This window comes from Pseudorca crassidens, chromosome 2 (assembly GCF_039906515.1).
Source record: "Pseudorca crassidens isolate mPseCra1 chromosome 2, mPseCra1.hap1, whole genome shotgun sequence".
Lineage (NCBI taxonomy): Eukaryota > Metazoa > Chordata > Mammalia > Artiodactyla > Delphinidae > Pseudorca > Pseudorca crassidens.
Window position 1 is genome coordinate 65,319,005 of NC_090297.1, and position 27,058 is coordinate 65,346,062.

The 27,058-nt window shown below is 38.6% G+C and overlaps 1 protein-coding gene and 1 non-coding gene across 6 annotated transcripts in view; both read right to left on the minus strand.

Moving 5' to 3' along the window:
• Positions 1 to 27,058, minus strand: part of SLC44A5 (solute carrier family 44 member 5) — a 378,746-nt gene that overhangs the window by 290,882 nt on the left and 60,806 nt on the right. The gene's annotated exons all lie outside the window — the stretch shown is intronic.
• LOC137220303 (U6 spliceosomal RNA) lies at positions 24,587 to 24,690 on the minus strand. The gene has a single exon (XR_010941607.1). It is a non-coding gene; the product is annotated as a U6 spliceosomal RNA (small nuclear RNA).

Sequence of the window (27,058 nt, forward strand, 5' to 3'; positions counted from 1 at the left end):
AAGACCCCGAATAGCCAAAGCAATCTTGAGAAAGAAAAACGGAGCTGGAGGAACAGGATCCCTGACTTCAGACTACACTACAAAGCTACAGTAATCAAGACAGTACAGTACTGGCACAGAAACAGAAATATAGATCAATGGAACAGGATAGAAAGCCCAGAGATAAACCCACGTACATATGGTCACCTTATCTTTGATAAAGGAGGCAAGAATATACAATGGAGAAAAGACAGCCTCTTCAATAAGTGGTGCTGAGAAAACTGGACAGCTACATGTAAAAGAATGAAATTAGAACCCTCAATAACACCATACACAAAAATAAACTCAAAATGGATTAAAGACCTAAATGTAAGGCCAGACATTATAAAACTCTTAGAGGAAAACATAAGCAGAACATTCTATGACATAAATCACAGCAAGATCTTTTTGACCCACCTCCTAGAGAAAGGGAAATAAAAACAGAAATAAACAAATGGGACCTAATGAAACTTCAAAGCTTTTGCACAGCAAAGGAAACCATAAAGAAGACGAAAAGACAACCCTCAGAATGGGAGAAAATATTTGCAAATGAAGCAACAGACAAAGGATTAATCTCCAAAATTTACAAGCAGCTCATGCATCTCAATATCAAAAAAACAAACAATCCAATCCAAAAATGAGCAGAAGACCTAAATAGACATTTATAAAAAGAAAATATACAGGTTGCCAACAAACACATGAAAGGATGTTCAACATCATTAATCATTAGAGAAATGCAAATCAAAACTACAATGAGATATCACCGGTCAGAATGGCCGTCATCAAAAAATCTACAAACAATAAATGCTGGAGAGGGTTGAGGAGAAAAGGGAACCCTCTTGCACTGTTGGTGGGAATGTAAATTAATACAGCCACTATGGAGAACAGTATGGATGTTCCTTAAAAAACTAAAAATAGGGCTTCCCTGGTGGCACAGTGGTTAAGAGTCCGCCTGCCGATGCAGGGGACACGGGTTCGGGAAGATCCCACATGTCGCGGAGCGGCTGAGCCCGTGAGCCATGGCCACTGATCCTGCACGTCCGGAGCCTGTGCTCCGCAACGGGAGAGGCCACAACAGTGAGAGGCCTGCGTACCGCAAAAAAAAAAAAAAACAAAAAACTAAAACTAGAACTACAATATGACCCAGAAGTCCCACTACTTGGCATATACCCTGAGAAAACCATAATTCAAAAAGAGTCATGTACCAAAGTGTTTACTGCAGCTCTATTTACAACAGCCAGGACATGGAAGCAACCTAAGTGTCCATCAACAGATGAATTGATAAAGAAGACGTGGCACATATATACAATGGAATATTACTCCGCCATAAGAAGAAACCAAATTGAGTTATTTGTAGTGAGGTAGACGGACCTCGAGTCTGCCATACAGAGTGAAGTAAGTCAGAAAGAGAAAAACAAATACCACATGCTAACACATACATATGGAATCTGAAAAAAAAAAATGGTCATGAAGAACCTAGGGGTAAGATGGGAATAAAGACACAAACCTACTGGAGAATGGACTTGTGGACATGGGGAGGGGGAAGGTTAAGCTGGGACAAAGTGAGAGAGTGGCATGGACATATATACACTACCAAATGTAAAATAGATAGTTAGTGGGAAGCAGCCACATAGCACAGGGAGATCAGCTTGGTGCTTTGTGACCCCCTAGAGGGGTGGGATAGGGAGGTGGGAGAGAGGGAGATGCAGGAGGGAAGAGATATGGGGATATATGTATATGTATAACTGATTCACTTTGTTATAAAACAGAAACTAACACACCACTGTAAAACAATTATATTCCAATAAAGATGTTAAAAAATAAATAAGATAAAATACATATATTGGCATATATTAAATAACTTCTTTAGAAAAATTAAGTTAGATCTGCATTGTACATTACAGGCAGTCTGTACTCATTTGTAACACTTATTGCAGTGGTTATTACTTATTCATCAACTCTTAAGCTGCTCGTTTGTGCACCTCAGTATGTCCAATGCCCAGCACTGTGAATGATCCATGTTACATACTCAATAAATTAATTTGCTAAGCAGATTAATCAATGAAATAACAAATAAATAGAAAAAGACTGGGAAAAAACAGATAAAACATGATTTAAAGTTGTTTTCTTAAGAGTGATTTGCTAGAAGTGGTTTTAATATTCTTCTTTAAAAACTTCTATGTTAAGTAATTCTAAAACAATTTTCTTGTATAATCACAAAAGGTTATTAGTAAAGGTCAATCTCCAAAGAGCACATATTGTATGGTTCCATTTATATGAGATGTCCAAAATAGCAAGTCAATAGAAAAGACAGATTAATGGTTGTCTAGGGCTAGGGGGCAGGGAGTGAATGCTAAAGAGATTCCTTGTTGGCATGGTAAAAATGTTCTAAAATTAGATTATAGTGATGGTCACACAACATCACTAATATGCTAAAAACCACTGAACTACACACTTTAAAGAGAATTATATTAAATTTAAAGTATATCTCAATAAAGCTGTTTAAGATATTTTAAATATTAGTAAAAATTATTTCATTACAAGCTTTTTTAAAAAATTTGAACCCACAAACAAGCCTTCAGGGTTGTAGCTCTGGATATATATATCCCTAATTTTTTTTCTTTTCTCATAACATTTCAACAAAGACAATAAAGACAAATTTAGCACAAAGTATGAGAACACCCACATAAGACACATTTCTTGGCTCATAAGCTAGGTTACCTTAAGTCGAAATCTTCCTGGATTTACTACATTATTATTTGTACCCTCCCCCCAACACACACACAAAATTCTCCATATTAAAACACAGGAAAACCTACTATATATTGGAAAATATGCACTATTCCACAAAAAGTAGAGACTGAAGCTATTATTTCTTCCTTCTTCATCTAGTTTACATGTCTCTGACCATCATCTCCTAAATAATATATCTTTATCATGCAGTAACTCACCAGTCACTCAGCTCTGAGTTATCTAAATTCCATGATGCCTTTTGTAAGATGGAAATGGGGAGGTAGAGTTTTCTCTTAGGAAGTCAGACTGAATTGCTAAAAGAAAATTCCCTGGCTACCTGTCATTTTCCTTCAGAGACTAGAATGTGAGATAATCTTGAGGCAGTTGATGAGAGTGCCAAAGACTGAGGGTTATAATGCTAGCAGGGCTGGCTCCATCCTTTGGGGAGAGAAGTTGAGGGGGGAGATACTGAAACAGCACAGCCACTGAAATCATAAAGATCAATTACTGAAATATACCTGGATAGACACAGAAAGCCATTTTTATCTATACCATGAATTGACTTTAAATTTCAATCTCTTAAGCAAAGACTTCTTAGTGGTTTTTTTTAAGACTTCTTAGTTTTTGATGCCACACAAAGTCCATAAATTATGAGCACTTGGTTATATAATCATACTCAAAACATAATAATATTATAAAACACTCTCAAAAATGGAGTGGGCAGATCAATTCCAAATTCACTTTAAACTTGCTCAATTTAAGAATTTCGAACTTTTTTTTTTTTTTTTTTTTTTTTTTGCGGTACGTGGGCCTCTCACTGCTGTGGCCTCTCCCGTTGCGGAGCATCAGGCTCTGGACGTGCAGGCTCAGCGGCCATGGCTCACAGGCCTAGCCGCTCCACAGCATATGGGATCTTCCCGGACCGGGGCACAAACCCGTGTCCCCTGCATCGGCAGGCAGACTCTCAACCACTGCGCCACCAGGGAAGCCCTACTTTCGAACTTTAAATTCTGAAATTGTACAGCTTTGGCTACTATGCATGCTAAATATAAGCTTCCTATTACTAAGAGATAGAAATGGATGGATGAATGGATGAATTGATCAGTGGGTGGATGAATGATAGAAAATAACAGAAAGGGAGAGTGAGAAAAAGGAGGCAAGGATGGAGAGAAAAGAAGAGAAAATACGAGAATTTCAACCGGCAACGATCAGCTATAAGAAAGCTGTTCAGGACAGAAAATAATTTGGGTCAAAAAGACTCATAAAATGAAGTAGTTGAAAGGTATAAGTGAAAATAGCACCATGATAAAGTGGGGAAGATAGTTCTACCACCTTATATTATGCTTTAACACGTTGTGAGTAAGAATCTAAAGACAGGAGAGAAGAGACAGAGAGAGAGCTATATTAAGCAGACACTGTTTTTCAAATATCCATCATTTACCAAAAAATAAATCCTAATTCTGTCCTATTTAAGACAACACTGTTATATGTTCAAGTTTGCTTGACAGGGAGAAGAGTTAAGGGTTTTTAAATTATGACTCAGCAATATATCCCGGAGCCGAGTTGTCCTGACACAGGGTCACAGGGGTTGAAACAAAATAATATCCAACCCATTAACAGAAAAGCTACCATAAACTCAAAATGTGATATATATATAGCAATAAACTCTGCTCAGCCTTACACAAGGACAGAAAAGAGGAAAACATTAAAAAAAAAGAGAGTAGGGGTAGCAGTCAAATTTCAGAGAACACAGTGGGCATATTCTGAAGTCTTGTGTTGAATTTGGGGGAAGGCAACCACATAATAATCATTATTTTAAATACTATTCAGAGATGGGCTCGTTTAAAATTCCAACAAAACAACAAAAAGTCTAAGAACAGAGAAACTGTGTAACCTCTGGAACTACATAAGCGTTGGTGTAGACTACAGACGACACGGATGTACAGGCATCAAGGATACTCTGTCACTCCTAACTCTATAAAGCTGGAAAAAAATACAACTTCTCCATGTTTCATTTCTTCTTCTGAAACGTGGTGTTTGCCTGACTTGCCTCTTAAGGTGGTCAGAGATCTAACATTTGTGAAAACGTTTTAAAAACCACAGAGTACTACAAAACATAAAGTGGCATATTTTGAAGTTAAGAATAATTCAAGAATAAAAGAGAACTCCCCGTAGTTCAGATCCAGGTCTCTTTTTTCTCTCCTGGCCTAGTATCTTCTAGGGGAAAGGTGATTCTGTCAGAGTGCCTCTCTGCTTTTCCTTTCAAGAGCCTCCACAATCAGCAATGTCCACTATTTAGACTGAGAAAAACCTAGATAAAACTAGTTTTAGTCCAGCCATGCTTCCTGAGATTACCGTATTTAAAGTTCTAAATTGAGCTTAGCTGCTAAACTTAAGCCAAACACCCTCCTCCAATGTTAGGATACCCACCAAATTCGTCCTACCACCCCATCATCACTCAGGCATTCACTGGCAGAACTGGTGGACTGACTTTACCAGAAAAATGTACCCAAAATGGTCTCTCCAGTCTGATCCTCTCTCCGCTCACCAGTCCTACATTTATGTCTTAGAACCTGTCCCCAAACAATCTGGAACTAAACTACATATGCAGGGTTTTACTTTCAGAGATTGAAGATGGCTTTCTTATTCTGAACAGCTTTGAAGACAGAAGATAAAAAGAAGGATCAACATTTCTTTCCGGGACTTAAACTGTTCTTCCTTCAACTGTCAATGACCTGAAGTCTGTTTGTCTCCTGTTCCCTTCTTCCAAGTACAAGTCATCAACATTGAGGGAAAGCAGAGAGAACAGCTTTTAAAGGCCAAAAGAGGAAAAGGTAATCAGTCCCCTTTCATTTGGTTTCCCCTTTAAGTCCTGCAGACTCATTAGCAGATGGTTATGAAAACCCTATGCAAGTATAAGTGGAAACTAGTACCTATTGGGCACCTTCTATTCACACAGCCAATCCCATGTACAGATGATAAAAATAAGTACGAACTACCTTGGTAACAATCAAACAGATCCCAAGTGATTGCCAGAAATTCACTGGAGAGAAAATATTTCTTTTCCTATTGTTTGCTGTTCAGCAATTGTGAGTGCATGACAGCAATACTTACATGAGCCCTTTAGGCAGCAGGACTCATGGATAAGACTTTGAAGACAGGCAGACCTGGGTTCAAATTCCTACTTGGCCACTTTGGGTCATGTAATCTTGAACAAGTAACTTCTACCATTTCCAGTATGCTAAATCAGCATTTCTTTTATCAAAAACAAATGAGACAAAAAAATGAGACAAATAAGCTAGATAAGGAAGATGTTGCTGTTATTATTCCTATACATTTTCCTGAGCCAGTGATTCTCAACTGAGGGCTATTTTGCCCCCAGGGGACATTTGGCAATATCTGGAGACAATGTCGATTGTTATGACTGGGGTAGGGATGCTCCTGACAGCTAGGAGGTAAAGGCCAGGGGTGCTGCTAAATCATACTACAACGCGCATACTATGGCCCTCTACAAAGAGGATTATCTGGGCCAAAATGTTAATTGTGTAGGTATTGAGAAACCCTCCTCAAGGGTATAAAATTTTCAGAGTTGAAAGCAGATAAATTTTGTGAGTCCACTTTAACAGTACAGTATTTTGCATATTTAACAGAAATATAAGCAGGGCAATATGCAGACAAAACCTTAAAAATGTTCATACTCTTTGATCTAGTCACTTTACTTTTAGGAATATACCTTCATGATATAATAGGAAATGCACCCAAAAATTTATGTAAGAGTAAATAGATTAGAAAATTAAAAATGGCAAATGGTCAATTGTTGGTAGGGTGTTTACAGGAAAGGTAACTATATAGTTTGCTTCCAAACTGGGATAACTCTGGGAGTAAAGGGGGGTCTTTTAATAATTCTGTCAGGACAACAGTCATACAAAAGGACTGCCCTGGACAAACCAGAATGCATGGTCCCCCAGTTATAAGGGAATAGGGAAATAAAGTATGCCAGATCCTTATGAAATGGTACATAGTCAACAAAAATATTTTAAACATTTAACATAGTAAAGCGATAATGATAATATTAACTGTAAAAGGCTGGATGTAAACTTTTTTGTATCAAACTTTGTAATATATATCCTATAGGCTTTAAAAGATGAATGGAAAGAAATATACTAAATTTTTAACATTAGTTTCCTGGCTATTAAGATTACAGCTGATGTTTATGTTTTTCTCTATATTCAAAATTGCTATAGTAATTTTTAAAATTATGAATATATCCAGTTATTTAGGGAGAAATACAGTTAAGTCCCAGTTAGGAAAAGTTATTAGGATATTTAATTGTCTTAGATGTGATAATGGTATTGTGGTTATATAAAATATTTACAGTGACTGATACAGAGGGGAAGGGGCGTGGGGAAGGACAAAATTGGTAAAGGGGATCAACTGTATGATGAGGGGAGGGATGGAAACTTAGGATGGAAACCTAAATTTAGGTGGTGAGCACACCATAGTGTATACAGAAGTAGAAATAAAATGTTTTACACATAGAACTTATATAATGTTATAAACCAATGTTACCTCAATTAAACTTTTTTTAATCTTTCTGTTTTACATCATAGTTGCTATAGGAATGACATAAGGGTTTTTTAAATAAATTTATTTATTTATTTTTGGCTGCGTTGGGTCCTCGCGGCTGCGCGTGGGCCCTTTCTAGGTGTGGCAAGCGGGGGCTACTCTTCGCTGCGGTGCACAGCCTTCTCATTGCAGTGGCTTCTCTTCTTATGGAGCCCTGGCTCTACGTGTGCGGGCTTCAGTAGTTGTGACTTTCAGGCTATAGAGCTCAGGCTCAGTAGTTGTGGCGCACGGGCTCAGTTGCTCCGCGGCATGTGGGATCTTCCCAGACCAGGGCTTGAACCCATGTCCCCTGCTTTGGCAGGCGATTCTTAACCACTACACCACCAGGGAAGTCCCTCAAAAAATTTTAATTAAAAAAATTTTAAGGTATTTATGGTGAATATCATGATACCTACAACTTATTTTCAAGGCATTCAGAAAAAGTATACATACTTATATCAACTATGGCAAAATATGAACAACTGTTGAATCAAGGTAATGAGTATAAAGTGTTTATATTGTATTATTCTTTCAACATTTCTCTATATTTGAAAAATATTTAAATATAAAGTGAAGGAAAAAACAGGTTATATTTGAAGTAATATAATTATATTTGAAGTAACATAATTACATTTAAAGTAACATAATTAGTAAACCCAGATTGATCACTGTAAAGGCAATGCACCAGGACCAGATATAATAACAAGTTACGTGGAATTGCAGAACCCACAAGAGCCTCCTGAGGGTTTAGAATCCTCCACATTGCTTCAGACCAGCTCTTCGTTGCCCACTTCCATTGATTCTCTCAGTTCCTGTGATGTATTTCAATTGTCCTCTGGTCCACCCTCAGGGACTACTACCTTCTCTACCTACTCCATCTTTTGTGGTCCTAGTCTCCCCAAGCATAATGGGAATAGAGCATAGATCAAACATCAACTCACTTCCGTACTGGGGCAGGACCCACACTGAGTGCTTATCTGATTCTAGAGGCCAAGCTCTTAACAACTAACCTATGCCACCTCCCATGGTTAATTATTCTCAGGAAAATACAAGGAACTGGGGAACCCCATCTGGGCCCTTTAAGCAGAGTCTCAGGGTACCATTTCTCAGGCCCAGACTTGTCCTTGCTTCCTTGCAGCTGCTCCCAGACCCACAGCCAACTTTGTTCTCCTAGTGATAATTACCATTATGCACTCAAGGTGCCTGACGCTCCCTTTGTTTTTCTGTCCTTGAAAATATGCACAAGGAAAATCTTTTATCATTTGTCTGTTTTGGGGTTAATTTCTAATTACAGTGGAGAAACAGGCTTGGGAAAATGAGAAAATTGAGCAAATGTAGAAAAATGATACCAATTTTAATCTAGTGGTCCCTCACCTATGTATATTAGGTTGAACTATATGAACTTGCCAATATTCAGTTGTTTCTGACTTAGAAAACACTTTCATATGCAATTGTTTCTGAATCCTTTCTGAGAGGGTAACAGGAAAACACTGTTTTTGCATCAAGCATACCCATCCTTCCAATCCTGTCTTTATTATGCAATTAAGAAAGAGCAACTGGTGTCATTTTGGAAAATCTGTATCACTAAAGATCTTATGGACCATATGTTGTGTCCCCCAAAATTCATGTGGAAACTCTAATCCCCAATGTGATGATATTTGGAGATGGAGACTTTGAGAGGTAATGAGATTAAAAGTGGAGGCCACATGATGAGATTAGTCTCAGCTTCTCTCTCTCTCCCTCTCTCTCCCTCTCTCTTCCTCTCTCTCTTACAAATAGAAGGCAGATATCTACAAGAAGGCAGGAAACAGTAATGCTGTCAAATCTCGGACTTCCCAGGCTCCAGAACTGTGAGAAATAAATGTTTGTTCCTCGAGTAGATGGTATTTTTGGTACAGGCACCCAAACCAATTAAGACAAGGACTTCCACACTGAGCAATACCCATTCTTCCAAATGGCTACAGAACAAAAAGCATAGTTCCTCAAAAAACAAAGAACAACAAAAACAAACAAACACAAAAAAAGTTTATTAGGTTGGGAAATTTCTTTACTGGGACTTCTACACAGGCTCTTGATGTTTCCCTTTGCGTCACCAGATAAGGGTATGTGTCATACTCTAAAACATAGACAGAAAGGCAAGAAAGCATTAAAAGTGGCCTATAGGGACTTGCCTGGTGGTGCAGTGTTTAACAATCCCCCTGCCAATGCAAGGGACATGGGTTCGAGCCCTGGTCCAGGAAGATCCCACATATTGTGGAGCAACTAAGCTCGTGCACCACAACCACTGAGGCTGCACTCAAGAGCCTGCGAGCTGCAACTACTGAGCCTGTGTGCCACAACTACTGAAGCCCATGTGCCTAGAGCTCATGCTCCACAACAAGAGAAATCACTGCAATGAGAAGCGCGTGCACTGCAATGAACAACAGCCCGATCGCCGCAACTAGAGAAAGTCTACTTGCAGCAACAAAGACCCGATGCATCCAAAAATAAATAAATAAATAATAAATTTTTAACAATAAAAAAATAAGCTGGGGGAAGGGAGACATGGGGACATATTCTTTAATGCATAAAGAGACAGGGTTTTACAAAATGAGCACAGTTCTGGAGCTTGCACAGCAATGTAAAAATACTTAACACTACTGAAATAAATGGTTAAGACGGTTAAAAAAAAAAAGGAAATAAAAATTTAAAACTAAATAAAAATATACTCTACCCAACAAGAATCCCATTCAGATTTGACAGAGAAATTAAAACCATTACAGACAAGCAAAAGCTAAGCGAATTCAGGACCACCAAACCAACTTTACAACAAATGCTAAAGGAAATTCTCTACACAAGAAACACAATAGAAGGAAAAGACCTCCAAAAACATACCCAAAACAATTAAGAAAATGGTAATAGGAACATACATATTGATAATTACCTTAAATGTAAATGGATTAAATGCTCCAACCAAAAGACACAGACTGGCTGAATGGGTACAAAAACAAGACCCATACATATGCTGTCTACAAAAGACCCACTTCAGACCTAGGGACACATACAGACTGAAAGTGAGGTGATGGCAAAAGATATTCCATGCAAATGGAAATCAAAAGAAAGCTGGACTAGCAATTCTCATATAAGACAAGATAGACTTTAAAATAAAGACTGATACAAGAGATAAGGAGGGACACTACATGATGATCAAGGGATCAATCCAAGAAGAACACATAACAATTATAAATAGTTATGTACCCAACATAGGAGCACCTCAATACATAAGGCAAATGCTAACAGCCATAAAAGGGGAAATCAACAGTGACACAATAATAGTAGGGGACTTTAACACCCCACTTAGACTAAGAGACAGACCATCCAGACAGAAAATAAATAAGGAAACACAAGCTTTAAATGACACATTAAACAAGATGGACTTAATTTATATTTATAGGACATTCCATCCAAAACCAACAGAATACAATTACTCTCAAGTGCTCATGGAACATTCTCCAGGATAGACCATATCTTGGGTCACAAATCAAGCCTTGGTAAATTTAAGAAAACTGAAAATATATCAAGCATCTTTTCGGACCACAACACTATAATACTAGATATCAATTACAGGAAAAAAAAACTGTAAAAAATACAGACACATGGAGGCTAAACAATATGCTAAAAAATAACCAAGAGATCACTGAAGAAATCAAAGAAGAAATAAAAAAATGCCTAGAAACAAATGACAATGAAAACACAATGACCCAAAACCTATGGGTTGCAGCAAAAGCATTTCTAAGAGGGAATTTTACAGCAATGCAATCCTACCTCAAGAAAGAAGAAAAATCTCAAATAAACAACCTAAACTTACACCTAAAGCAATTAGAGAAAGAAGAACAAAAAAACTCAAAGTTAGCAGAAGGAAAGAAATCATAAAGATCAGAGAAGAAATAAATAAAAACATGGGCTTCCCTGGTGGCGAAGTGGTTGAGAATCTGCCTGCTAATGCAGGGAACACGGGTTCGAGCCCTGGTCTGGGAGGATCCCACATGCCGCGGAGCAACTAGGCCCCTGAGCCACAACTACTGAGCCTGCGCGCTTGGAGCCTTTGCTCCGCAACAAGAGACGCCGCGACAGTGAGAGGCCCACACACCACGATGAAGAGTGGCCCCCGCTTGCCACAACTAGAGAAAGCCCTCACACAGCAACGAAGACGCAACACAGCAAAAATTAATTAATTAATTAATAAACTCCTACCTCCAACATCTTTAAAAAAAAAAGGAAGAAAGAAAAAGAAATGAAGGAAACAATAGCAAAGATCAATAAAAGTAAAAGCTGGTTCTTTGAGAAGATAAACAAAATTGATAAACCATTAGCCAGACTCAGCAAGAAAAAAAGGGAGAAGACTCAAATCAACAGAATTAGAAATGAAAAGGAGAAGTAACAACTGACACTACAGAAATACAAAGGATCATGAGATATTGCTACAAGCAACTATATGTCAATAAAATGGAAAACCTGGAGGAAATGGACAAATTCTTAGAATAGCAAACCTGAGACAGAACCAGAAAGAAATAGAAAATATAAACAAACCAATCACAAGCACTGAAATTGAAAATGTGATTTAAAATCTTCCAACAACAAAAGCCCAGGACCAGATGACTTCACAGGAGAATTCTCTCAAACATTTAGTGAAGAGCTAACACCTATCCTTCTCAAACTCTTCCAAAATACAGCAGAGGGAGGAACACTCCCAAACTCATTATACGAGGCCACTGTTACCCTGATACCAAAACCAGACAAAGACGTCACAGAGAAAGAAAACTACAGGACAATATCACTGATGAACATAGGTGCAAAAATCCTCAACAAAATACTAGTAAACAGAATCCAACAGCACATTAAAAGGATCATACACTATGGTCAACTGGGGTTTGTCCCAGGATGCAAGACTTCTTCAATATACACAAATCACTCAACGTGACACACCATATTAACAAATTGAAGGAGAAAAAGCATATGATCATCTCAATAGATGCAAAGAAAGCTTTTGACAAAATTCAACACCCATTTATGATAAAAACCCTCCAGAAAATAGGCACAGAGGGAACTTACCTCAACATAATAAAGGCCATGTATGACAAACCCACAACCAACATCATTCTCAATGGTGAAAAACTGAAACCATTTCCACTAAGATCAGGAACAAGACAAGGTTGCCCACTCTCACCACTATCATTCAACATGGAAGTTTTAGCCACAGCAATCAGAGAAGAAAAAGAAATAAAAGGAATCCAAATTGGAAAAGAAGAAGTAAAGCTGTCACTGTTTGCAGATGACATGATACTATACATAGAGAATCCTAAAGATGCTACCACAAAACTACTAGAGCTAATCAATGAAATTGGTAGAGTAGCAGGATACAAAATTAATGCACAGAAATCTCTGGCATTCCTATACACTAAAGATGAAAAACCTCAAAAAGAAATTAAGGAAACACTCCCATTTACCACTGCAACAAAAAAATAAAATACCTAGGAATAAACCTACCTAAAGAGACAAAAGACCTGTATGCAGAAAACCGTAAGACACTGATGAAAGAAATTAAAGATAATACAAACAGATGCAGATATACACCATGTTTTTGGATTGGAAGAATCAACATTGTGAAAATGACTCTACTCCCCAAAGCAATCTAAGATTCAACGCAATCCCTATCAAACTACCAATGGCATTTTTCACAGAAGTAGAACAAAAAAATTTCACAATTTGTATGGAAACACAAATGACCCTGAATAGCTAAAGCAATCTTGAGAAAGAAAAACGGAGCTGGAGGAATCAGGCTCCCTGACTTCAGATTATACTACAAAGCTACAGTAATCAAGACAGTATGGTACTGACCCAAAAACAGAAATATAGATCAATGGAACAGGATAGAAAGCCCAGAGATAAACCCATGCACATATGGTCATCTTATCTTTGAAAAAGGAGGCAGGAATATACAATGGAGAAAAGACAGCCTCTTCAATAAGTAGTGCCGGGAAACCTGGACAGCTACATGTAAAAGAATGAAATTAGAACACTCCCTAACACCATACACAAAAATAAACTCAAAATGGATTAAAGACCTAAATGTAAGGCCAGACACTATAAAACTCTTAGAGGAAAACATAGGCAGAACTCTATGACATAAATCACAGCAAGTTTCTTTTTGACCCACCTCCTAGAGAAATGGAAATAAAAACAAAAATAAACAAATGGGACTTAATGAAACTTAAAACTTTTGTGCAGCAAAGGAAATCATAAACAAGATGAAAAGATAACCCTCGGAATGGGAGAAAATAGTTGCAAATGAAGCAACTGACAAAGGATTCATCTCCAAAATTTACAAGCAGCTCATGCAGCTCAACATCAAAAAAACAAACAACCTAATCCAAAAATGGGCAGCAGACCTAAATAGACATTTCTCCAAAGAAAATATACAGATTGTCAAGAAACACATGAAAGGATGCGCAACATCATTAATCATTAGAGAAATGCAAATCAAAACTACAATGAGGTATCACCTCACACGGGTCAGAATGGCCATCGTCAAAAAATCTACAAACAACAAATGCTGGAGAGGGTGTGGAGAAAAGGGAACCCTCTTGCTCTATTGGTGGGAATGTAAATTGATACAGCCACTATGGAGAACAGTATGGAGGTTCCCTAAAAAACTAAAAATAAAACTACCATATGACCCAGCAATCCCACTATTGGGCATATACCCTGAGACACCTGAGACAACCATATTCAAAAAGAGTCATGTACCACAATGTTCACTGCAGCACTATTTACAACAGCCAGGACATGGAAGCAACCTAAGTGTCCATCAACAGATGAATGGGTAAAGAAGACATGGCACATATGTACAATGGAATATTACTCAGCCATAAAAAGAAATGAAATTGAGTTATTTGTAGTGAGGTGGATGGACCTAGAGTCTGTCATACAGAGTGAAGTAAGTCAGAAAGAGAAAAATAAATACCGTATGCTAACACATATATATGGAATCTAAAAAAAAAAAAAAAATGGTTCTGAAGAACTTAGGGGCAGGACAGGAATAAAGACGTAGACATAGAGAATGGACTTGAGGACAGTGGGAGGGGGAAGTGTTAGCTGGGATGAAGTGAGAGAATAGCATTGACATATATATACTACCAAATGTAAAAGAGATAGCTAGTGGGAAGCAGCCGCATAGCACAGGGAGATCAGCTAGCATAGCACTGGGAGATCAGCTCCGTGCTTTGTGACCACCTAGAGGGGTGGGATAGGGAGGGTGGGAGGGAGACTCAAGAGGGAGGGGATATGGGGATATACGTATGCATATACCTGATTCACTTTGTTATACAGCAGAAAGTAACAAAATATTGTAAAGCAATTATACTCCAATAAAGATGTAAAAAAAATAAAAATGGCCTACATTGAGTGACTTGGGACCAAAATACACAAAAGTGACATAATACATTTTTAAAAGGGTTTCTAAACCTAAGAATGAAGTATTGGCTTTTGACACCACTAATTCTGGAAGAAAGCATATCAAGTTCTATTTGAGAATTCAAATTTCTCAATTTCTTTACCACCTATTGATTGGTAACATTTCCAAGGAACAATTTTATTTCTTTCATTTTAAATTGATTTCTCTTTTTAGCAAGATTGTGCTTTTTAAGAGCACTGAGGCAAAGAATTCATTTAATTCTACTTTTTTTTTAAATCAATGTCTACAAGGCCCCCTCAATCAATGGATTACCCTTTCCATCCGTTAGACACCTTTCTAGGCTGTTCACTGACCTTTTGTGTCCCATGTACTATCACTGTAATATCTCAGCACTTTTAGTCTTACATGAAATGCTTGTGTCATTTTCTGCTTTTGCTCTTTCTGTCATTTTTAAACTCTGAACTCCACTGTGTAATTTTGCAGCTTCTCCTTTGAACTTGACATGTATTATGTGGCTTTTGTGCCCTTAATTACTTTTTCCACTTTGGGGTTGATCCATGTTGGTCTTTCCTAAACCTAGTATATTGATTGCTGTACAGCAAGCCTTTCCTCTACCAGCACTGTCTGTCTTTAAAGTATCTTCTTTCCTTACAATGCTGAGAACCACTGAATTTTTTTCTACTAGTCCTTTCCAGGAAACCTCAGCTTCTCCATAATTGTGACAACCGAGACCTATTCACTAGAATCATAATTATTTCTCTCTCAACATTAATTTTCCTTACTCCAGTTTGAAAAAGAAACTACAATGACAAAAGGTGGAAAAGAGATATGTGTCAAAAGCAAAAAAGACATTGGCAAGAGAATATTCAGGAAGCAACAAAAACATAATCATTTACAAAGATACGAGAGAGAGGAAGTAAGAATGGTTTCTTGAAGAATTATAAAATGGGCAATATTAAGTTAAAGAATGACATAAAAACTTGAATCTTGTAAATCACTTTAATGTCTAGTGTGCCAGATACAAAAATACCAGCCATTAAGAATGAAATCATTTGTCAAATACAGGCTACCATCTTCTCTTACGTAACTTCTGCAACAGTGTACCCACTGGTCTCACTGTCTCCAGTACTATCTCCCTCCACCCCAGTCTCCAGAATGCTGCCAGAGTCATTATCTTAAAACACATACTTAATCATTTCTCTGCTAGAAAACTTTTCAATGGCTCTCCCTTTCATCTAGAATAAACCTAAAAGTTTACAAAACCCCACGTCTAGACTGTGTTTACTTTTCTAGCCTCATTTCTAGCCACTTCTCCTTCCTCCCAAGATCTGCATATTCTAAACAAAACATTCTTTATCCTCTTTCTCCAGCCATTTGTATATGCTTTTTTTGCCCTTGCCCAGAATTCTCTTTCCTGCCCCAGCTCCTCTCAGTCCGTTCAGTGCTTATTCATCCTTCCTGTAGATGCCTTTCTTACCTGACTCATTAACTAAAAGTTAAGCACCCGTTTTCTGTATGTTACCACGGTTCACTGTATTTCTCCTATCATAGCTCATAATATACTATGTTATACTATTTCGTTTACTTATGTGCATCCCATTCTAGTTGGCAAGCAATACAATGGCAATGACAACGTTTACCTTTTTTGCCCTGGTATTCCAGCAGCCAGCACAGAACCTGGCACCTGATGATGTCTGATAAAAACTTTATTGGATAGATGTTGTACAAATATTTAGCGGATGGTACTGTCTAGTAACCCAAGGCTTAATTTGAATTTCCAGTTTCAATCCTTGTTGAAAATCTTTCTAGAATAGTGGCAACCCGTAGCATGTACGTAAGCTCATTAGTAATTTACCTTTGGCGTGTGGGACAATTCCTGCCTCTATTATCCTTTCCCTATGACCATAGGGTGTAGAGTTGGCACAAGCTACCCGCGCTGTGCAAAAATTCAGCAGCTGATGCTCATAGCACCCACCTAGTCCTCTTTGCCTGTTCAGAGGTAGTCACTCAGCTACAACAATCTCCCATGCCCACCCTCCACTGAAGAGTCAGGGTTGCCTACTAAACTGCATCTCCCACCATTTTTAGCCTGACAATAGGACACAACAAGCATCTTAGCACTTCTTCTACAGACTGTCATCCTCTATATATTGTGTAAAGAATCAGTCTACTTTTCTGCCTTATCTAGTAAAATAAGAAAAATTGAATTTCTTTGGGTTGACTTAGCAGCTTATAAGATCTCTGGATCATCATTCTAGTCATAGTGTTCTGAGAACTGTAGATTTTAGAGATGGAGAAAAGTGGGTTTAAACTTCACTAATCCCCTCCAGAAGTTTCTGAAATCAAAGACTATTTAATTCAATACATTCTTGATTTTTAATTTTTTTTCCCTTCTCTTCAAATTTTCTCCTGAAAGTACAAGAATTCTGCTAACTAAGGATTCAGTAAAGTGAAACAAATTGAATCAGATTTGAAACGTTTATGTATCCAAGTTTACCCATTAAAGTAATATTTCATTTTTTAAGAGAAAAATTCCTAAGAAAAGTTATATTGATGCCATAAATAGAAAGAACAGTACTCCCTTGATTTTTCAAGAAATGACTTTTTTTAAGTGTCAGGAAAGGGGATAAAAAATAAAGTTGAGCATCTGAGGGACAGGTCTAAATCAAAAATACTTTCCCTTGGTTTATTAACAGAAAAGATAAAAATTAAAAGTGATGTGCTTACTGCCCAAAGTAAGGGTATTATTTAGAAAGTATTTTCATTCCTCTTAGGGCTAAGAGTAGAGTAGGTATTCTGCTACCAAAAATAAAGTAAAAACTTTATGTCAGTAATATGAATTATATCCAAAATATTGGTAATTTATTGGAGAACATAATTTAAAATCAAATATGTTCTGAGTCATAGAATATGGGATAAATCAACCTGTCAAGGTTAAAATGGGCCATGATTTTTCAAAAAGGCCATCAATGGAAATAAACTGCAGAAAAGCCATTTTGGACCGCCCTACCCTAGTTCCCCAATGTATCTGTTCATTCGCTTTTTATTTTTGGCTATAAATTTGCTGACAGATGTCGTGTCTCATAACAGTCAATCAAACTTCCACGTTTTTTCTCTATACGCTCAGTAATTGCTCTCAGTCATACCTCCTGATTTTATTCCTACCACAATCTAAACTTTGGTACATTACCAGTGACCCTAACATTCTCCAGTATCTCCTCACTTTCATCAGTCACCATAACCAGCAACTAACTCTTGAATGTTTTTCCCAGACCAGCACTGACAGAACCCACAGACCTATCCTATGATTCTTTCCAAATAGGGCTCTGCCAATGAAAGTAAGTCAGAAGTAAGTCATATACCTGAACCAGTGATGGAAAGGTGGGCACTTGAACAGATAAGTAACGGATATTAAATGTAGGAAGTCTAAGATGACGAGGGGCTAGAATATCTTACAAGTCTGGAACCTTAATAATCACAAAGGGCCTATTACATCTTTACCAAGATGTGTTCCACAAAATAGTAATATGTGAAGATGTCTCCCAGACTAACTTCCATGATCGATAAAAACTGTACTGTGTAGCTGCTTCGACTTTTATCTTAGAGATTCAGAAAGTGCATTAGTATATTAAAAGATAAAAAGTCTGGTCATAAAGAAACATGTTTAACCTGGTATTTGCCAAACCTTTCTTTTTCTTTTCTTTTTTTTTTTTTTTTGCAGTACGTGGGCCTCTCCCGCTGCGGAGCACAGGCTCCAGACGCGCAGGCCCAGTGGCCACGGCTCACAGGGCCAGCCACTCCGCGGCACGTGGGATCTTCCCGGACCAGGGCACGAACCCGTGTCCCCTGCATCAGCAGGCGGACTCTCAACCACTGCGCCACCAGGGAAGCCCTGCCAAAACTTTCTGACCACTGAATACCTACCTATTAAGATCCTGGAGGAGGAAAGAAAGATATCAAGGAAGAGCCTTAAGGAAAAGCTGACCTGCTCAGCCATTTATGTTTGCTGCTGTTCTCAATCTCCACTAGGGCTACCCTATAAGCCCAGGTATTGGTCATATGATGTTTTAGGCAGTGTTTCTTAAACTTCCATGTGCATACAAATCACTGGGGATATTGTAAAATGTAGGTTCTAATTCAGTAGGTCTGACGTGGGGCCTGAGAGTTGCATGTCTAACAAAGCTCCAGGTGATACTACTGCTGCTGGTGGTCTCTGTCACATTTTGAGTAGCAAGGCTCTACAGGAACATTGCAAAAGGAAGATCATCACAGCTCTAATTTCTTTATCCTACCCTTTCTAATAATGAATCCTCCTAAAATATTACTTTCCTTATGTCACTTTGCTGGTCAGAAACTTTCAGTGGTTCCCATTCCCAGCTACATTCGTAACTCAGCAACAGAGGTTTATTGAACTTTTACTGTGTGGCAAATAGATTAACAGAGCCCCTGACGTTATGCAATCAAGAACCGAGTGGGCGAGCAAGAAACAATGTGCAGAATGCTAGGAGCCAAAACAAGAAGGTAATAGGTATTTCTTCAGACCCCAGTTTCCTCATCTGTAAAATGAAGGTTAAGCTAGACCAGTGGTATTTAATCCCCTGTTTTCACTGTAGTCACTAATACCACCAGAGTCTCAGCCCAGACCAATTATGTGTACTCAGTACCTCCTGCATTAAGGCATGGGCTGGTCTTACAAGCTCCCCAGGTGATTCTAATGTGCAGTGGAGTTTGCCAACCACTAAACTAACCAGTGATTCCCATATGCTGCCCAAACCATCAACACCAGCATCACCTGGAAACCTGTTAGAATGCAAATTCCCAGACCTCACCCCAGACCTACTGGATCAAAAAACTGGGGACAGGATCCAGAAATCTAGGTTTTAACCAGCTCTGCAGTGGCTCTAATACATTTTGAAAACCACTGGATTAGAAAATAAGTAAATTTCCCTCTAGCTCTAAAATGCTATCAATACTGTGACCTCTGACAGCCTTTGCAAGGACTTCTGTTATCCAGATTTGCAGACTAAAATTATAAGCTCTGGAACTAGACTTCCTGGATTTAAATCCCAGCTCTTACAGTTAATTGCTGTGCACTCTTGATGACTTTGGTTGTCTGTTTCAGGTCCTCATCTATAAAATGAGAATAATAGTAGCACCTACTCTCATAAAGTTGCTACGAAAATTAAATGATTTCGTATCTATAACTCACTTAGCAGAGTGTCTAAAATGTGGTATTCATTACCCACCTATTGAGTATTTCCCTGGCCACTGTATCCCAAACTGCAGTTCACCCCTACCATTCCATTGTCTCCTCCCCTGGTTTATTTTTCTCCTTTGTAGTTATTACTCTCTAACATATTACATATTTCACGTATTGCTTTGTTTATTATCTGTCTTCTCCCACTAGGATGTAAGCTCTAAAAATCAATGATTTCTGTCTATTTTACTAAAAGCTATACCCCAGTATCTAGAACAGGGTCTGACACATTGGAAAGAGTCAAAAAATACTGGTGGGAAGATGAATGAATAAATGTTAACTATCAATATTAATATTATTAGCAATTCAAATTTTTCCTTATTGAAACCTAACAGTTTATACTTCCTGTTTATTGTCCCAAATTGTGCTTTGCTCTTATTCCATGCTTTATCCAAATTCTCTCCCATACTTAAAAATGCCCTTCTAACGTCTGTCCATTTTAGGCCTTGTTCAAGTTCTACCTCTTCTTTCAATATCCCCTGATGACTCCAGCTCTCTAGTTCTTGGAATATCTACAGTGTTTACGGCCTATACGGTACAACTTAACACTTAATTTTCTTAATTTAATGTCAGTGGAATAACTTCTAAGAAATTTACTTTTAAAAACCTGCATCATTTCTCTAGCAAGCGTTTCACAAAAATTAGGGAGGAAGGGGGTCCCAAAAAAAAACAATGGGAAAGCTTACCATTAGTTAGCCACGTTGTCCTCAAATATCTAAAATAGTGCTCGACATTTTACAAAGCATTTTTATACACATCAGCCTAGTTTTGACTAGATGATCTCAAAGACTGTGTCTCCTTGCTCTTAAATTTTCAAATTACCTTCAAGGATAGAGAGAACATTTCTTGTGGTTAAAAATTAAAAATAAATCATGAAAGTCATGGGAATTCCCTGGCGGTCCAGTGGTTAGGACTCCGTGCTTTCAGTGCCGAGAGCGCGTGTTCAATCCCTAGTTAGGGAACTAAGACCCCACAAGGCATGTGGCTCTGCCAAAAAAAAAATCATGAAAGTCATAATAGAAGCAGAAAATGACCCAAGAAGTATTGATAGCTGAGTTTGGGTATTGGCAAATAAGTGGCTCTCTCGTTCCCAGTGTTCCTGTCACCTGGAAAAGGCTCACCCTCATCCCCAGTGCAGCCCCCCAGGCAGGCATGACCAACTGATCAGAGCTGGCAGACAAGCGGACATCTATGTGCCATTCCAACCTAGTCGAACCACCTTGGTTCTAAAAGCAAAGGAAGCATGCTGAGAAATTTAAAGTGATTTATCCAGGCACATACATGGTAGCAGAACAAGACCAGAACCAGCTGCCTGACTTTGTGCAGGGCTCTCTCTCCACTCCTCTCCTAATTCATTTCTGAAATTCAGTATTTAAATTTCCATTCTAAAGCAATCAAAACACACGAAGCAAACGTTTGACAGAGGCTTTTCATATTAATGCTCATGAATATAACGTTGAAACGAAAACTGACAGCTTCAAGCCGGGTGACAGACAGGGCTGGCTAGTCTGTTATTTTTCAGTTGGGTTTATTTACCTAAGCCTAGAATGCATCATGACTGGAAAGAGACAGAACTGATTATTTTAATTCCACTGTCCTAGTAAAAGAAAAGGGAAATAGTCTTCATTAACAGGAACTGGGCTCAACTCCAGTCCTGAAATAACTTACACTACTGAATCAACTTTTTAAAGGTGACCTTTCTCTCATTAATGGCAAAGCATTAGTTTAAATATAGTTTAATCATTAAATTTACATTATAGGAAAACACATATATTTAAAGAAATATGAAAAAGAGATAAGGGGGAGAGACATAAACATCTATTTTAACATAATGACCATTTCCTCACCACGGAAATTATGCCAGCATTTCAGAATTATAATTTTTCCAGAGCCTCTCTCTAAAAGACAGTTTCCAAACATTACAATCACCTTTGTAACTCAGTTGGAATGAAACTCACTTGTTAAATTTTACCTAGCCAGTTGATCATTCTGTCTTGATTAACTCTCATTTTTAGACATACTATAATTGAAGGCTGTTTGTTGGAGGTGGGGGCAGGTAATCATCATTAACACAGTTAGAAATTGCCTCTGGCACTGTCTGCATTACTAAAGAAAACCAGGATGACAGCTGGCAGGTCTGTTACTTCATAGAGTTAATCCCATTTAGCTATGTTACTTGGTTACAAGGCACCAGCAGTTGGTCCTATAACCTGTCCTTTCACACGGAGAAAGTGAGCCTAACTCGTTTGAGGGTAGGATGAGGAAAGTAGCAAACACACAGAATCTCTTGTCTTTAGTAAGCCCTCTGCTACCATGCCAAAGTGGGGGGAGGGAGTAGCAGTGGTGCTAAAACAGCCAGAGGAAGTTCAGGATTTGCACAGCCCCTGATCCACAAAAAAAATGCAATCAGTTCAAGGGCTCTCCTAGGGTCTGGATATACACAGGAACAATCTCAATGGGCCTCAGAAAAAAAATCTAGCCACAAGTTGATGCTTGCTAAGAGAGCCCCAGAAGGCTGGAGTGATTCTTCCCTCAACCCCCTTTATCAGTCAAGACACTGGTGCTCCATGAATCAGGTCAAAAACGAGAATGAAACCAAGAGCTGAGGTCAGACCCCATCATTGTAGCCCAGCACAGACCCTTTAGGCAAAAAGGACAGCCAAGGCAAATCCTGACATCTAACAATGGACCAGTAGTAGTTCCTTAAGAATGTTTGTGAAACACTGAGCACTCTGCTTCCAGCCTAGTCGTTCAAAAAATTCAGAGATCACTTTTCCTGTACCACATTATTGAATCATTTTTCAATCAACCCACTTACTCATCTGGAAAAGGGGACAAGAATCCCATCTCAGACTTCCCTGGTGGCACACTGGTTAAGAATCCACCTGCCAGTGCAGGGTACATGGGTTCGAGCCCTGGTCCGGGAAGATCCCACATGCCACTGAGCAACTAAGCCCATGCACCACAACTACCGAGCCTGAGCTCTAGAGCCCGCGAGCCAAACTACTGAGCGGGTGTGCCACAACTACTGAAGCCTGCACACCTAGAGACTGTGCTCCACAAGAGAAGCCACCGCAATGAGAAGCCCACGCACCACAACGAAGAGCAGCCCCCACTCGCTGCAACTAGAGAAAGCCCGCGTGCAGCAACCAAGACCCAATGCAGCCAAAATAATTAATTAATTAATTAATTTTAAAAAAAGAATCTCATCTCATGTAGCAGAAACATTAGTTGGCATTCAAGACACCGTTCACAATTATGGAAAATCCTTTAAAACACTACTATTTATAATAAAAACCCAAATTCCTTAAAAACTGACTGTATGCCAGCTAATCAAACATAGTAGGTAGAGAATACATTCAAGAGTTGGAAGGACTCGATTTGGAATCAGTTTTGTTACTTCCTAGATCTGTGACCATGAGCAAATTACTTATTGCCTTTAAGCTCAAGTTTTCTCTTTTATAAAATAATCACAATAAAATTTATTTTACAATGTAGTTCTGAGGATTACATGAAAAATATAGGAAAAAGCACAAAAATGCCTGACCCATGATGGAAACTAAATAAATATTCATTTCCTTCCCCCCCTTTCCTTTTTTCTAGTAAAGAAAATATATGTGTTAAAATGTTTTGAATGTTGCATGTTGTTTAAATAATTAACATGCCAATGTCTTATCTATGCAACTCTAGTTTATTATTGCTAATTTGAAACAACTACTATTTACATATGTGATTATACATAAAATTTGAATGAATTATAACTGATACCATAATCTGGATCTCTTTTACCAGAAATATATTGCAGCTTTATTTCAATCCCACTATGGTAGAAAAGAGAGAAAACCAACACCTCTTCAGTTGAATAATAGCAATATTTTATGGCCTTTTTTCCATCAAGTCGTTTTCTTTTGTGTTAGATACCATGCATCTCTCAAAATAATTCTGCTTATCTGTCTTCCAAAGCCTGCTTATAGCCTTTAATACTGCAAGACAGTGTAAGAAGCAAATATGTACAGTCTGGCAAAAAAAGAGGGGAAGGAAGGCATGTTTGATGCAAATAAGAGAATATGCAGGAACAGTCTTACGGCCAAGAACAACAGCAGGCTTGTCCATCTGTCCATCATCAAACTGAGTTGTGCCCACTAGTTATCAACAGGAGGTGGCCATGTGGGCATCACACTAAAATAGAAATTCTGTCATCCGTAAGACAAGGTGAGAAAGTAAGAAAAGGATTAACTGTTTCAGAATCAATTTCTGGGTTAGCAGGATATATACAAAGAGTTGCTGCAGGTTTCTTACTCATAGACTATAAAGCATTTATTCAACCATTAAATATTTTCTGGGTGCTTTTTAGAAGCCAGGCAATGTGCAAGCCACTATGGATACAAAGAATAATTTCATTTTTTAGTAATTCTCTTAAGGGACAGAGAAGTAAACGAATAATTATAATACAGTAAGATGACAGCTAATGTATATACAATGTGCCATGAGAACCCAAAGAAAGAAATCATTAACTATGCAAAAATATGGCAACTTTACAAATTTGTAAGTCATCTTTGCACAGGGGCTATACTAATCTTCTTTGTAATATTTTAGTGTTGTTACATGTGCCACAGGAGTAGAATAGAAAATCCAAGACTGAACAGATGCGTCTTGATCAACGATGTTTATCTTACGACGTAAGAGAAGTATTATTGCCCTTACCTTCATTTCTTACACTTTTTTTTTAAGTATAGGTGTGTGTTTAATTTTTATATGATTTTTAATCTTATGAACTCTATCTAAACATATCAATTTCTATTTTCTATAATATCAGTATGTTTGAGAGTATAACCATTGGACAATACAGATATGGATGTAGGTATAGATACAGATATATAGATATAGAAATAGTTTCTTGGCTTCTGGAAATACTAGTTATGACATATTTCCTAAATTTTACAATGACACATTTTTCTTTCAGGCAATTGCCTAACAGAAAAGTGAATATAAGGCATAGCCTTTACTGGCATTTAGCAAAATTAAGATGTTAATACAAATAAATCTTCAGTGGCTTTAAGAATTACTATAGGGCTTCCCTGGTGGTGCAGTGGTTGGGAGTCTGCCTGCCGATGCAGGGGACACGGGTTCAAGCCCTGGTCTGGGGGGATCCCACATGCCGCGGAGCAACTGGGCCCATGGGCCACAACTACTGAGCCTGCGCGTCTGGAGCCTGTGCCCTGCAACGAGAGAGGCCGCGACAGTGAGGGGCCCGCGCACTGCAATGAAGAGAGACCCCCACTTGCTGCAACTAGAGAAAGCCCTCGCACAGAAACGAAGACCCAACACAGCCAAAAATAAATAAATTAATAAATTTTTTAAAAAAAAGAATTACTATAAAGACTCCCTTTCAATTGCAGAAATTAGTAAGAAGTGACTTGCAGCACTCCCATTTAAGCTAAAGTCTAAAGTGTAGATAAACTGTCAGCTTGAAAATCCCATTTAAATGTTTACTGGCTTTGTTGCTCACATGTGCACTTGGAAACAAAATTTACAAGTTTCAGATTAAGTTTATTATTCATCTCTGAGGCAATTTTTGGTGCTCAATCATTTCCCCAAGTCTCATCTTGGTTATCTCTCTAGCACTGGTGTTCCTCTTTCTTGTCCCTGAAGCCATACATTGCCCTGGAGCTACATGCATAAAAATACTGACCCCTCCCACAGTCATAGGAGCCAATGGCACGTTCTGAAAAGTAGCACTAGCCATTATCTTGCCTCAGGCACTAGCACCAGGCCCAACCAGAGTGTAGGTCAGCCTTGAAGAAGGCACTCCAAAGAATAACAGCCATCACTCTCCCTGCCACTGTCCTGATGTCCTGCACTGGTGGCTGCCAAAACTGAAATGCCTTAACTAAGCCCTGACAAACTCAAGAGCTCCTGTTCACATTACTATTATATGCATCAGTTTGACAAGACATGAAAGTCCTAAACTTTATTTCTAATTGCTATTTCAGTCACATAATCAACCTTATCCACATGCCAAAATTTAGGTTGTAACTTATATGTGATGAAAACCACAGTGACCATACATAGATATTTGCTTACTGTTTTTATTCTGTCCATCTGTCAATTCTATATAAGTAATTCCTGGTCACTGTTCTCAATGTGATTCTCTTATTATGACACCTAGCACAACTTCACAGGTAAGTTTATGTTTACTGAATATTTTCTATCGATAGTGGTAGCACTGGTGATGCTGCAGCTTCTGTGTTCTACTCTAACAAGTATACAAGTATTGTCCTACAGATGGGCAAGTTTTTGCCAAGATCTATATACTCTTTTCTATGACTTTTCTAATCTTCATAGTTTTTCATCTATTGCACATGTAAAACTTGCCCAAAAAATTGATTAAAAAATGAAAAGTGGACTTCCCTGGTGGCGCAGTGGTTAAGAATCTGCCTGCCAATGCAGTGGATACCACTTCGAGCCCTGGTCCGGGAAGATCCCACATGCCACGGAGCAACTAAGCCTGAGCGCCACAACTACTGAGCCTGCACTCTAGAGCCCACGTGCCACCACTACTGAGCCTACATGCCACAACTACTGAAGCCCATGTGCCTAAAGCCCATGCTCCTCAACAAGAGAAGCCACTGCATTGAGAAGCCCGTGCACCACAATGAAAAGTAGCCCCCGCTCGCCACAACTAGAGAAAGCCCACGCGCAGCAACGAAGACCCAATGCTGCCAAAAATAATAAATTAATAATTTTTTTTAAAAAAATGAAAAGTGTCCTTACAAAGTGAGTTGAGTAATGACTCATGCCCAAGGAGTTTAACTTAAAAATGGCAAAGAGGGGCTTCCCTGGTGGCGCAGTGGTTGGGAGTCTACCTGCCGATGCAGGGGACGCAAGTTCATGCCCCGGTCCGGGAAGATCCCACATGCCGCGGAGCGCATGGGCCCGTGAGCCATGGCCGCTGAGCCTGCGCATCCGGAGCCTGTGCTCCGCAGCGGGAG